General features: G+C 35.0%; 1 protein-coding gene across 1 annotated transcript in view; it reads right to left on the bottom strand.

Moving 5' to 3' along the window:
- Positions 1 to 6,426: 6,426 nt before the first annotated feature.
- The window catches only part of LOC132791606 (prolactin-releasing peptide receptor), a 37,704-nt gene continuing 30,290 nt past the window's right edge, over positions 6,427 to 13,840 (bottom strand). The window contains exon 3 of the mRNA XM_060800607.1: positions 6,427 to 9,099. The gene's annotated coding sequence lies outside the window, so the exon portion shown is untranslated. The remainder of the gene's footprint in view (positions 9,100 to 13,840) is intronic.

The raw sequence follows: 13,840 nt of genomic DNA, 5'->3' as shown, positions 1-13,840 counted from the left end.
GATGCATTCTATGTTGCCAGTGATTCCAGTTAATTGATATGAAAACCGAGCTGTCACAGCTTACCACAAAGCGCTTCAAAGAAATGTAATTAACATTCTCAGCATGCGTTTTATAAAATTAGAATTTAAATACATCTAACATACCAACAAAGTTGCAGTGAATTCAGTATCAGCATATACTGCGAATTTCAAAAAGAAAAATTGCCAATACACTCAACATACAAGAAGCTTGTTGATGGAAGCGATAAACCAAAGAAGCAGCAAATTGTTTGTTCTATTCAATTCAAGAAAAAATGCAAATATGCATACAATAGTGATTCGATTGGCAAGAGTATAGAATACAAATGAAAATATAGGAAGCTTCAATTCTCTTAAAAGATTCTTTGAAAATGCAATTAAATTCGTATTGTTGAATTTATAATAATTTTAAGCTGCCTTGTTATTGATAGCAGAATACGAATTTAAGAAGAATTCAAGAAGAAATTCTTTAAATCTAAAATTCTTTTAGTAAAATTGTAGTATCATAACAACACTCGACTGTGATACCTGCAACCCGTTGTGAATAAAAGCAAAGCAGTGAGGTATTTATTAAAAAATAAACCGAATTAATATACCTCAAATATACTAAAAATATACCAAAGGTTGCATATGCAATATTAATATAGTACTGCATTCAAAATATACCATAGTAATTAAAATATACCAGATTGTCAACCAATGAGCTAAATTTCTAGCTTAATTTTAGCTTGAGCTTGCTTGATTTTTTATAGCATGCTTTTCGGCGCACTTGTAGAAATTGGTATTTAGCTTATATTTAGCTGAACCTTGTTCGATTTTTTATAATATTTGGCAACACCAACTATTATTAAACATACCTCTCGCATTACCTTGTTTTGAAAACTAAAAATGAATTAAAGTATCACGCCAATTAGATATGATATTAAAAAGTTTTCTTTATACATTATTTGAAGTGCTTCCGTTCTAAACACTGTTTAATTAGTTGCAAACATATCATATTGTAATTAAGTTAGTGATGCCGTATTGCACTCTCCGTCGATAGTTTTAGTAAAAACTTGTAATTGCAACATGCCACTCTGCCCAATTTGAGATCCGTTAAGTGAGCCCTAGTAACATTCTACAGCAGTGTCAGTCTGAAAAGTTGAACTTTTAACTCTGGCTTCTTAAATAGAGTTAACCCTTGGACTATGTTGCCTCAGTTTGCCACAACTTTTGTTGCTGTTTTTGAGTGACACTTTTCGCACAGAAAAACTTCTGTATACTGTGTGCAACTTTTACAATGTTTAGTTCCAGTTGTTCTTGTTGTTGCTATTGTTGTTGTTACTGAACATTTTGGTTAAGTGGTTTTACGCGCGTTTGCAACTTGCGAAACAGCTTAGCGAATTGCAGCGGTTTACATGTGACAATTTGTTCTTAAATTGAAATTAATTTCATTTGGTCGTCTGACTTTTGTGTTTTACAGTTTCAATTGTCTGTCACTGATTGTCAAAGTAGTTTTTACATTTACTTTTTCCTTTTCAATAACGTTTTTTTGGCAGCAATTAAAATGGAAAGATTTCTCGTTCGTTTCTTTGCTCTATTATTTATTGGGTTTTTAATTTTTTTCTCTATTTATTTGTAAATGGTTGACCACATGAAATAAAATTGAATTCATTTAAATGCCATTTTTAGTTGTTACTCATTTTTAGCTTGAAATAATTTAGTATTCTCGAGCACCCAAAATAGCACAACCAAACAAACACTCTGCTACAAAATGCCAACAACTAAATGATCATTAAATTTAAAATATTTAACAAGCATTTTGGGTGCACACAAAGTACAACTTTGCCATCCGCCCTTTTGCAGTTTATTTCCGAATATATATTTACTCAACTAAATACATTTAGTAAGTTTACTTTTTGTTGGAAAGTGCGATTCATCTTGGCATTGGTTGCATTTGCCACACAGCAGCCACAGCAAAATATCTCTGAAAATGTTGCCATGTGGCAATGCAGCCACACGAAATGCAACAAAACCAGTCGAAAGCAAATAGAGGCACATATTTTAAAGCAACCAGCACATACAGAGATGCCTGCCACATACATACATAGTCGTATATAATGCCCAACTTCTGTGTGTGTGGTAAGGATGGAACGGGAGTGTGCCAATGTGAATCTGGGCATGGTTTGAATTCTTTGCGTTGGCAATATTTGGGACCTCTTGGTATTGGGGAAACCAAATAATGTAACCCAAGCCAACCGTGCAAAAGAAATTTATCCAGTAACAGCTAGAATTTCTCTTCCTGCCTCCCTTCTCGCTCTCGCTTGGTGGTCGTTACGTATACGCATGGATAGAAGCTGTTATGGTTTCCGCACTGAAGAAAAATTGTAATGTACTCGGCAGCTGCTGCTGCTGATGGAGGTTGCCCCACATGAGTTACGGACGCACATTCGTAATGATTATGTTGCAGCAGTTGTCAGACAGATAGTCGCCCACCTGAACGCACAGGCAGCAACAGCAAGAGCAACAGCAGCAGACAACAGGCAAGAGCAAGCAGCCTTTCAATTAGCCGTTGTTCTCGTTTGAGTTCGACTACGAGTACCTATGGGCAAATAAGCCTCGACTACTCGGCTTTTCGGTCCAAAAACAGTTTATTAATTTGGCCTTAAAATTTCAACGGGTCCATTACTCGCTCCCCATACACACACACACACGATTGCCATGGAAATCCGACGTCGAACTGATTGCATAGACCACTAGCCTGGCATTGAGTCAGAGTAGAGAGAGTGACGTGCTGTTTTGTGTTACCAAAGTTACTCAGCTCAGTTCGCCCACAGAAGACACAATCAGTCGTCTGATTGTGGCCAAAAATCGTACAAGGCCAACGACATGACCTTGCCTTCGGCTATTGCCAAATGATGCTTGTTGTTTGTTGGCTTTGGCTTTGCTGTTTGGACTCGACACTCCACCTCTCCTCTGTGTGTGTGTCTCTGATTCGATTTGCATTTTGATGTACAACTCCATGGAGTTGGAGGTGCACTTATGTACATATGTATAGGCATTGTATTAAGCAAAGTCAACAGCACTTTAAGAGCAACAAATATTGTTGAAGATGACACAAAGAATATATTTTAACCAAGTTGAAGCCAAGAATTATTCATCCAATTTAACAATAAAATTATTACTCGAAACATATCAATTTACAATGAAGTTATTAAATTATTTTAACCATGCTGAAATTTAAAAATTTTTCAATAAACTTTAATCTTATATGGAAAATATTACTCTCAAAATCACACTATTTTTTAACCATGTTGAAATTGAAGAATTATTTGTTAAATTTTACGGTGAAATTATTACTCGGTGCCATAAATATAAATAAATCTATTAAGGGCTGCTCGCCTTTGATTTACGCCCTGATTGCATAATTGCAAACTTATCAGGGCTACGGTAGCTGCGGTTGCGGTTGCAATTGCGGTGCGCCAATATTTTAAGCATAAAAGTCACTCAGTAATCAGCATAATCATTGCGCCTATCGGCAAATAATTGTATAATCAATGGATTACACTCGCCAACAAAGCATGCGTTACTTTTTTTCCTTAAAAATAATAAAAACTTGAAAACTTAAAAATTTAACCATTAAATTGCTGAAACTCAAATATATTTTTGCTGATCTTTCATTCAAATAAAATAAAGCATTTTATTTTATTTTCACCTCTACTCTGTTGATCAGTTTAATGGCTAAAAATACAACGATATCTGACGTATTTAATTTGGCTCTTAATGCCGCGCTATTGTTGGCTCATTTATTGCCAATTTGCACAACTTATTTGCTTACCAAAAATTGACAACTCTTGTTCAAATAAAATGGTTTTACTATGTAAGCCTGCTTATGTACTTATTGGCATTTGTTAAATAATGAAATAATTGGTATTAAAAAATACTTTCAGCATGCCGCACAACGATCAGATTGATGTCGAGCTTTAAATATGATACGGCACCGACAACTCTTCCGTTCAAGTTTAACTGGCAAAAAAGGACATTGCAATTGTCAATTTGGCAAATTGCATCAATTTTTGATTGCCCCGTGAATGCAGGCAGCTTCACTCAGCGAGACGCCAAAACTTGTTCCCATTTATTCCCAGTGCTTCGTCAGGCTTTTGTCCCTCAATTCAATGGAATATCAAATAAAATTCCATTGTCATTGCGATGCAATCAAATCGAGCCAAATGTCAGACACTATTTGGCTATTCTTACTGAATTTCAGTGCCTTACATGGCACGGCATTGTCCGTATTTTGGCAGTAATAAAATATAGTCAGCATCACAGAAATTCAAAAGGAAAATAGCATTATTAATACTACATTAGCGTAGAAAGGTAAGAGGAGATGACAACTGAATAGGCAACATATTATATATATTTAGAAAAAGAAAGCAAAAAATGTATATATATATATGTTTTTTTTATAAGAATAAAAGACTAGATTATTTTGTAAACTGACAACTTATATTAAAAATTATTTAACATATTTCCTTCTAATTCTAAGAAATGAATAAACAAAATATATTTAACTAAAGAAAGCAAATATACATATATTTAAAAGTGATATTATTTGCATTTTATTATTAGATTAAGCGATTATTGTAATATATATCTTTTCATTTCTGAGCACTGAATATACCATATATGTATTTAAGAAAAGAAAGCAAATATGTATTAAAAAATGATTTAATTTAATTCTTATTTCTGTTTAAGTTTGGAATAAAGAGATTTGATTTTTTTTTTATATTTCCTTGTAATTCTCCCAAAACTGTTTCCTGATATTCGAAGCGTGTAATCCACAAAACATCTCAGGTGCGGATTTTATGCCAAGGCTAAGCCACAGCAGAGAGCAAATCGATGCTTTCTGTCATTTTAATTAGCCCCAACAAAACATTCCATGCACAAAACTAAGCTGCAGCAAAAACGCCACTCATTAGACAAATAATGAGACCGCAGAACTACACTTTGGGCAATTAAAATCAAATCCCACCTGAGGCAAAAACAGAATTCGCAAAACAGGGCCGCCATAAAGTTGTTGTTGTTGTTGTTGTTGACTGTCATGAAGGATGCTTAAATTGCAGCTGATTAATCGCAAGATTGAACCACCTTTAACCACATCAAATCGCAAGTGTGTGATGCTTGTGGTCGTTCTGGCTTTACAAAATGGATCATTATCATGCCACAAATGCCACAAATTAAACCCGCATCCCATTGCATAACGGTCAAGCGAATGGACCAGCATTCCAGTCTCTGCTCTTGGCAATAAAAGAAAAGTTAATAAAACGAAAGTTTATTGCGGCTGCTTAGCAAAACATATGTGGGAGAAAGCAGAAAGTGTTTTGAAATGGAAAAGCCACTGAAATTGTAATTTAGAAATAATATTATAATTGACTTGAAATTTAATTAAAAGTTACTTAACCACTGCAGTCGTTCTTTATTCACTCTCTCTTAATTCTCTGCATGATAAAGTTAAGTAAGAGTGCTTCGGTAGTTTGTCTTCATTTGCAGTAGCTTATGGAGTATTACATACTTATGCAAACATTTAATAAATAAAACACCAACTGCTGACAACTGCTGAATATGTATGTGTGTGTGCGTTGGCAACATCGCGAAAGAATATGTAATTATTTAATATGGCTTGACAAAGTTATTTCACTTACTTGTCTGGGGCATGTAATTCCGAAAAGTTTCTTTGTTCATTGTTTACTTACTTGCTTGCTGGGGCAAAAGTTTTTCCTCAGTTTGAGCATTGCTCATACGCCGCGTGTTCGGCGCTGTCAAAACTTCTGTTTGCACGCCAACATTTTAATTGAACGCAAAATAACTAGCACACCTAAAAGTCGAGGAGAGACAGATAGTGACTTGTTGCTGCTGCTGCTGATGGTGCTCTTCTTCATTCTCTTGGATGCAACCGACCCAGTTTGAAGTCGCTTTCAGGCACATAAATTACCAAGTGACAAATCGCTTGTCTACACATTTGTCCTACTAGTATGCTGCCGAGTGTACTCCAAGTATGCCACTTGTTTGTTTTCTCTACAAAGTGGCAACATGACAAGCTACAAACACAAACTCATACACATAAAGAATTACAGAATGTACGCTTCGACACGCAACAATTGACACGTGTTGCCATAAAGGCAACATTGTGGACTAAGCTGGGTGCCGATGGGGAACAGACAATGATGAGTGGGAATGCGAATGGGAACGGGAATGTCAACGGAAATGAATGCGAGTATAAAATGCTGGATATGAAGGACAATTACTTAATTGTCACAGTTAATTAATGATGTGTCTAATGTGTCAACAAGATGTTTTTTTCCTCGCTTGTAATCATATTTGAAATACTTCAATTTTAGAGTGCAAACATTTCATGCATTTTGTGGCTTTTTTCAACATTTATTGTTTATTTAATAGTTTCTCTTTATTTTGATAGCTTTAAAACACATTAAATTATAATAATTTAATTATTTGATCAATTTTAATACTCGACTGCGACGGCATTTTTCGTTAATGTTTCCATCAACTCAACAATTCACATTTATCATTGATATAAATAATCTCAATATTGTATAATTACCAATTGATTTACGATTTCACATTCACTTACGACTTAAAGTTCAAACATTTCCATACACATATTGAAATATTATGCACATTTAAATAGTCATTTATATATGTTATTATTTACTGTTTGTTTTTGCTTAATTCTTTTCCTATGAATTTTACATATTTATTGGCCTAAATAATGTTTAACGTACAACGATATTATAGTTTATATTTATATTTTCTAATTTTAATGTATATATTAGGTTGCTTAAATGATAGACTTTTATTTTAATTCGTGTCTGAGACTTTTTACTTGTGAGTTTTTCACCAAGAGTTTTCTATAGTATTTAATATATTTCAATAATGTCTTAAATTTGAGTGCTTAGATTACGTTTCTCTACAGATAATGCTTATGTTAAACCAATAACTTTCAGTGCCATTCAAATACATCATTACATTATTATTACTTTTCAATTTTTAATTTCCGTTCATTTAATTAGATTTTTGGTTTTGTTTTTGCTGAATTCCCTGCTTGCTTGAATGCAATTTATAATTACAACTCGCGTTTCCACCTGGATAAACACAGCGTTTGCCAATGAGTATATCAAATTTCTATTTATCTCAACCATAACAATCATTAAATATGTTAGATATTGTGGTTTTCGTCATTCTAACTTAAAAACTAACAGATTCAGATATTACGTATACGCAGTGAAACTTTTTACACATGACAAACCAAAAGTACACAAAACTTGATGACATTTTTTTGAAAGCTTAATTCCACAAGGCTGCAAGAATGCTTGAGAGACAGGCAATTGGATGAGAGAGAATAACAGTATGTCATCACCGTTTTATGTTTCACTTCGTTCTTCGTTGCAGCATCGCACATGACATAAACTTTCAAAAGAGGGGCTCATGGTCAACAGAATTTTGTATACTTTTGGTTCTTTTTCATTCTCCTCTCCTCCAGCATCGTCAACAGCATTAAATGCGGTTAGCTGGCAAAATTTCGAGTGTGTTTATTTAACTTTGCTAAACTTTATTTTTAGTGCTACAGTCATAAACACTTTACAAGCGCCTACAAGTATTTTTTGCTTTTAAATAAATATAGTTTGATATTTACAATTAGTTGTCTACAATTAGCTTAAATACATTGTTTAAATACATGCCTATAAAACAGTTAGCGATAAAACAGCACACATAATGTTTAATATTGAAATACACACACGTCCGTTTGAATAAATTTTACAACTAAGAAACAGTTAACACTATTTACTTTCATGGAGTGAATGTGACCGAGTCCAGAACTAGAAATTCTTTGTAGAAACCTTGTGTATTTAGCAATAGGCTTAACCTATATCTGTCTGTCAACTATTGTGTTCAAATACTAAAATATTTACAGAAAGCCAGCGGCCTCACGGCAGGTAACTTGTCACTCTTTATCCGGTTGATTAACTCAAGTTCATGGCCATAAAACCAGCAGCTAAATTTCAATTAAATGACTGCAACAACAACTCTGAAATGTCTGTCAATTTTTCAGGGGGGTTTGTTGGCTGGCTGCCTTTCAATTTGTATTCAACCAGCTGTCACTGTAGCTTGAAACATATTTCCCTTGACTTGTTTTGTGGCCTGCACAAATCCCATCAATGTCAGCTTAGGCTTATTTGCTTTGCCCGACAATTCTTCTCAGTTTTCCTTTCGTGTTTTCTCTTTTCTTTTCCCTTTTTTTTGTAGTGGGAGGCTGCGCAAATTATTTTTGTGCTGCCTTGTTGCTATTTTGCTCTTTTCGCTTTTGTTGTGGTTTTGTTTTACAATAGAAAACGACACACACACAAACAGCAAAAAAATGTGTGTGTTTCCACACAATTGAACCAAAAATTGGCACACGGAATTTAATTCCAGCGACAGTTAAGCTCGCAAGTGACGCATTGAGACGACGACCTTGTGCTCCACGATTCACTTGGCTCCCTACAAAGCAAAGTCTAAATATGCAAAATGGCAACAGCAATTGCTGCAAAGTGGTAAGAAAGAACGAAAAAAATTTCAATTGCTTGTCAGCGCGAAGCAGGCTCAGTCACACACCCTCCGATACACTTACACCTCTACACTTACACTTACTTTCTCCCTCACTCTCTCTGTCTCTATCGTAGATATACAAATTTGATATCAAGCGGCTGCTTCAGCCAATTGCTTGGAGGGAAGGCAGAGTTCTTTTTGCCCCTGGCGCCGGAGCGCAGCAATTTTCGCATCGTTGTCACTTTATTTGGCATTTATCAGCACTTTTCGTACTACTCAGTGCGACTGTAAGACTATATAGGTCTAACAGACACGCCCATACGCCCCCCACTCACTAGTAGCTTACACTTTCAGCTTTGTTGTTTATGTCACATTCCCCGACATCTCGTTGTTGCTCTCGATGTTGTCGTTGTCGTTGACGCTGTCGTTGTTATTGGTGACGCCCTCCTCGCGCTCCACAACGACCAGCAACCGTGTCTAGAAATGCGTTTCAAAAATCTGCAAGGCAAAAAAAACGAAAATGGAATATAAAATAGACAGAAACATTTCAAAATATGGAAATATTATAAACGTTGTATTTGACATGACCAAAATGTATGCAAAGCATAGAAATTATTTGTGCAATAAATTTGCTTACATAAATTATTGAATTCGTTTTGCATGTCTTTTGTTTGACACATGCATAAAGTGTGCGAATGTGTGTGTGTGTGTGTGTCGACTAAAGCGGCTTAGGCCAATTTGTCTTGGCAACTTTTGTCGTCTATTTGACAAAGCGCATTGCGTTGCCCCTGACAATCCTTGAGGCATCCAGGCAAATATTCAAATTCACTATTAGGATGCGTTGTCTGGCCTCGACTTGTCGTCGCGTGTTAATCGCCAACATTGGCTAATGAATAACAGACAGACACCATTTTCCCATTGGCGCCCGCTGCTCACAATTAGCATTAGCCACTTGTTGCAGCTTAAGCACGCCATTTGCATGTGGGCGCTCCTTCATCATTCATCGCTGTTTTACTTTTTATATTCGCTTCATTTGCTCTTGACGTATACGTAATAAAATTGCGTTGCGTATACGTGACATTGACATTGGCATTCAGCTGCCAGTGATGACGTTGAACAATTTAATTAATTTGAATATGCTACTACACAGTAGATTAAGTAAAGAAAGTTTGCTTCTGTAGATGTTCAATTTCGTTTTTCATATTAACAAAGCAAGTGCAACCCGAGTGGAGACAAGTACATGTGTGTTATCTGCGCTTTGATTGTATTCTTCCTTTTTAATTTGATTTTCATTTTAAGCAGTTGTACACACACATTCGTCACAAAAATTTTAATTTGGCACATGCCAACACTTTAAATTTGATGTATTCGTTTTTCTTTTTATACCCGCTACCCTTAAAGGAGAAAGGTATTATAACGTTTTTCCAGGAAATGTATACATATAACAGGGAAAAGGAAGCATCTCCGACACTTTATTGGGTATATATATTCTTGATCAGCATCAACAACGTCTGTTTATCTGTCCTAGATATCAGAGACTATAAGAGATAGACAGCACTTGTTATGTTTGCACGAAAATTAAGTTTGTTTTTAAATTTTTGCCACTCACTTAACGCCCCCGCAAATCGTCAAAAACGGAATAACAAGAGTTGGTACATAAATAATAACTGAACGTGATTTTAGGTACACAAAATTATAATATTTTATATTTTTAATGATTCCTTAAAATTTGTTTTCGATCAGATAAAAATTAAAGAATAGAAGAAATAAAAGAAAGAAAGAAATCGGGTCTTCGTTGCTTTGGCTGACAATCTGATATATTATATTTTACACTTTATGGTATATTTTGAGTGTAGTACTATAAAAATATTGTCTTTCGTGTATTTTAAAATTTATGCCGCATTGTTTTGCTTTTACTTAAAATGGGTAGCGGGTATCTCTTAGTCGAGCACACTGACATAATCCAACTTTCTAACTTGTTTACTTTGCTTTGTGCAATTTTTTAATCTGCTTTTGTGAATTTGCCGTGTTATATTTCAGTTGATTCTCATTACGCTAGCATTGACATTTAATTAAAATGCATGTACTCTTAAAAATCACGTTGCGCGATTAATGAAAACACTGCTTAGATAAATATTTGCGGAAATATTATTGACATTGGCATTAATGGCATATTTATGAAATGCCCGAGGTCTGCATTTGGTTGATTGGCTGCAGAAATTATTTGCTGCACATTTTCAATGTAAATATTAACAACAAAGTCTTTGACAATCTAATCAAAAAAGAACAAAAATAAATATTATAAATAAACTTTTTAATTTAAAATGCAATTAGCATATAGACTTTTTTATATTTTCTTTAATTCGCATTTAAATTCAAATATTAATGAAGACAATGAAAAGCATTTTTTACGCTCGCTGACATCATAATGAGAATGGTTGAATATTCATGAGCGTGTATTATTTTTAATCGTTTTACACATTTTAATAAATAATTAATGTGAAAACATTGCCGCTAGCGACAAAATTCCTAAGAGTAATATCTCTCGCATTCAAGCAAATATTAATTAAAATGCCTAGGGCCAATTGCTTTGGAATCTTTAATGACGACTCACAACTCAAATTGGGACGACCCACATTGGTGTTGATAATTGAAATGAAATTTGCTGTCCCACAACAACATAAAGGAACAACCTTATGAGCTACTATAACAACCAAAACTGAGGAGAGCACAGCACAAAGGTAAACTTTGCCCGGAGGCCTCAATCTCAATGGTTTTCAGTCTTTTTGTCGCCTCAGCGTGGCGCACAAAGTGTGCAAAGTCCGGAACTAAATCGAGGCAACTACAAGTACCTTTAACGCCACTTTATTAAGTATTCATTATTGTCAACTTGTATTGTGGGATGTCTCTCAGAGGGCGTGGTCACACTGCGTGAGGTTGTGTGTGTGTGTGAGTCAGTGTTAAATTACTTTAAGCTTTGTTGTGGTTCGTTGAGGAAGAGGACGATGACGAAAACGACGAGTACATCTGCTAGCTGAAACATTAATTGCCAGCGGCACATTGATGTTTATGTAATTAATTTTAATGGCTCTAGTTCGCCACAACTCTCATCTCATCTCGACTCGTCTCGCTTCCTAAAAAGTTTCGTTTTATTGTTCTGTTGTTGTTCTTGTTGGTCGCTTCTACAGTTTCATTATTACCTACTACCTACATTTAGATGGTTGTGTTTGTAGTTGACAAAGTTTTGGGGCACACACACATACACGCACAGAAAACAAAATCAATAACAAGAGCAATAATAACAGTTATAAAATATTTAGCCACCATTGGGGCCTATGAGGCGTATGTGCAATAAATAAATCAATGAGCAGATGGTTAGATACCAAAAGAGCAGGGGCTAAAAGTTGAAACACGTGCGAACACGAAACTTTAGAAGTTTCAGCCTTAAGGCTATTCGAATTTTAGACACCCTTCTACTCAAAATCACCAAAAATAAAGTTGAATATTGAAGGCGACAATAAATTTGTATAACTGCCTATATGGATTAAAGCTCGCAGTTATTTAGATTAACGACTCTGCATGCAGATAAGTTAGCTCAACCTTTTAAGGGTGACCATTATTCAGTAAGCTCACAATTAAATGTGGCTTCCTGCAAATTTATGACCAGATTGACAAGCCAATGCTTGGAGATAACCCACTCTTATGTGATGCTCCCTACGGACTCATCAGACGATGGGCAGCTCAACGTCTTTAGGGTGACCATGCGAGCACATTACTCACTCTCTTAAGTTTTCGTTTTAGATAAGTATGACATACAACCTGTCAGCCCATTCCTGGCTAGCCAAAAACATCATCTAATTTTGCTTTACGTCTTTCTCTCTCTCTCTCTCTCTCTGTCTTCAATCTCTTTTGCTGTCTCGCTCCTTGTGTCACAGTCGCCTTGAGTGTGCTTTAAGTTGCCGCAATTAGAGGCGAGCATAAACAAACTCGTCGAGGATGTGGCTGAGCAAGGTCCTCAGGCTGCCTGTAGGCGCATGGACAATCTGCGACGACGTGTTGGGGAATGTTCTTTTTAATGAATCGCAAGTGGGCTAAATATATGCACAGCAAAACCATCGCAATCTCGAAATGAGAAAACGTAAATGAGAACGTAATTAGGCAGCTGGCTGCCAGGCAAGTAAATAGAATGAAAGCGACAAACACTGCAGGAGCATAGATACATAAAAAGAATTGAATTGGGTGTGGCTGGCGACACACAGTGTAGACTTTCTGACATCATGCTCTAATGTTATTATCAAGCACAACATCGAAATCCAGCGAAAGTCCCTCTCTCACTCTCTACCCAAACCTATTAAACAACTAAAGGGTATCATAAAGTTGTCGTAAGGTCAACAAAACATTTTCGCACTCTATTAATCAGTTTGGCTATTAAGCGAATTTGCAGCAGTTTTAAGTATGGGCAATAAAAACTTATGTGTATTTATAGAAATTTGCAAAATTTGCTGTATAAGTTCGGTAACGGTAGTGTTTAATCGTTAACGAACGAACAAACAAAAATGTTCGGCATTAAAGTTGGATTATGTAAATTTATGTTGTGCTTTTCTCAATTTTAAATTCAAATACAAAACTAAAAATAAATATAATAAAATTGAACTAATAAATGAAACTAAATATAACTAAAGTGTAAATATTTTGGTATTCTTTAAATAAAACAGAGCGGGTTGAAAATAATCAAATGAAGAACGTCAACAAAAGAACAATGAATAGAAATTAACCATCAACGAAAGTTAACGATGAATATTTCTTGGAATCAAAATTTAACGATGTTCACACAAAAATTAAGAAAACTTATTCAGGAAATTAACAATAATGATATTGCTCTTATTGTTTGAAGTTTATACAAAAAAAAACTTACTATAAATAAACTTACAAAAAATAAAATTATATTATATATACATATTTATTTATTTAAACCCTTGACACAAATCAAAAGAGCGGGCATCTCTCAGTCGAGCATTCTCTTTATGAACTTTCAGACTTGTTAATGTTAAAATTATGCGCACACAACAAAATAATTATAATAAAGGCTTTTAAATACAAATGCTAAGCACACAACAGCATGGCAAGGCACAGACACAAGCACACACTCACACACACTCACAAAATATACAACGACAACGCAATGAAATTAAATGAGTTAAAAGAAAAGTGTCGCTTTAAATGCTTGAAAGAGGCGAGG

This window comes from Drosophila nasuta, chromosome 3 (assembly GCF_023558535.2).
Source record: "Drosophila nasuta strain 15112-1781.00 chromosome 3, ASM2355853v1, whole genome shotgun sequence".
NCBI lineage: Eukaryota > Metazoa > Arthropoda > Insecta > Diptera > Drosophilidae > Drosophila > Drosophila nasuta.
The sequence above is the reverse complement of the archived record's forward strand: the minus strand, read 5'-3'. Positions and strand labels throughout refer to the sequence as shown.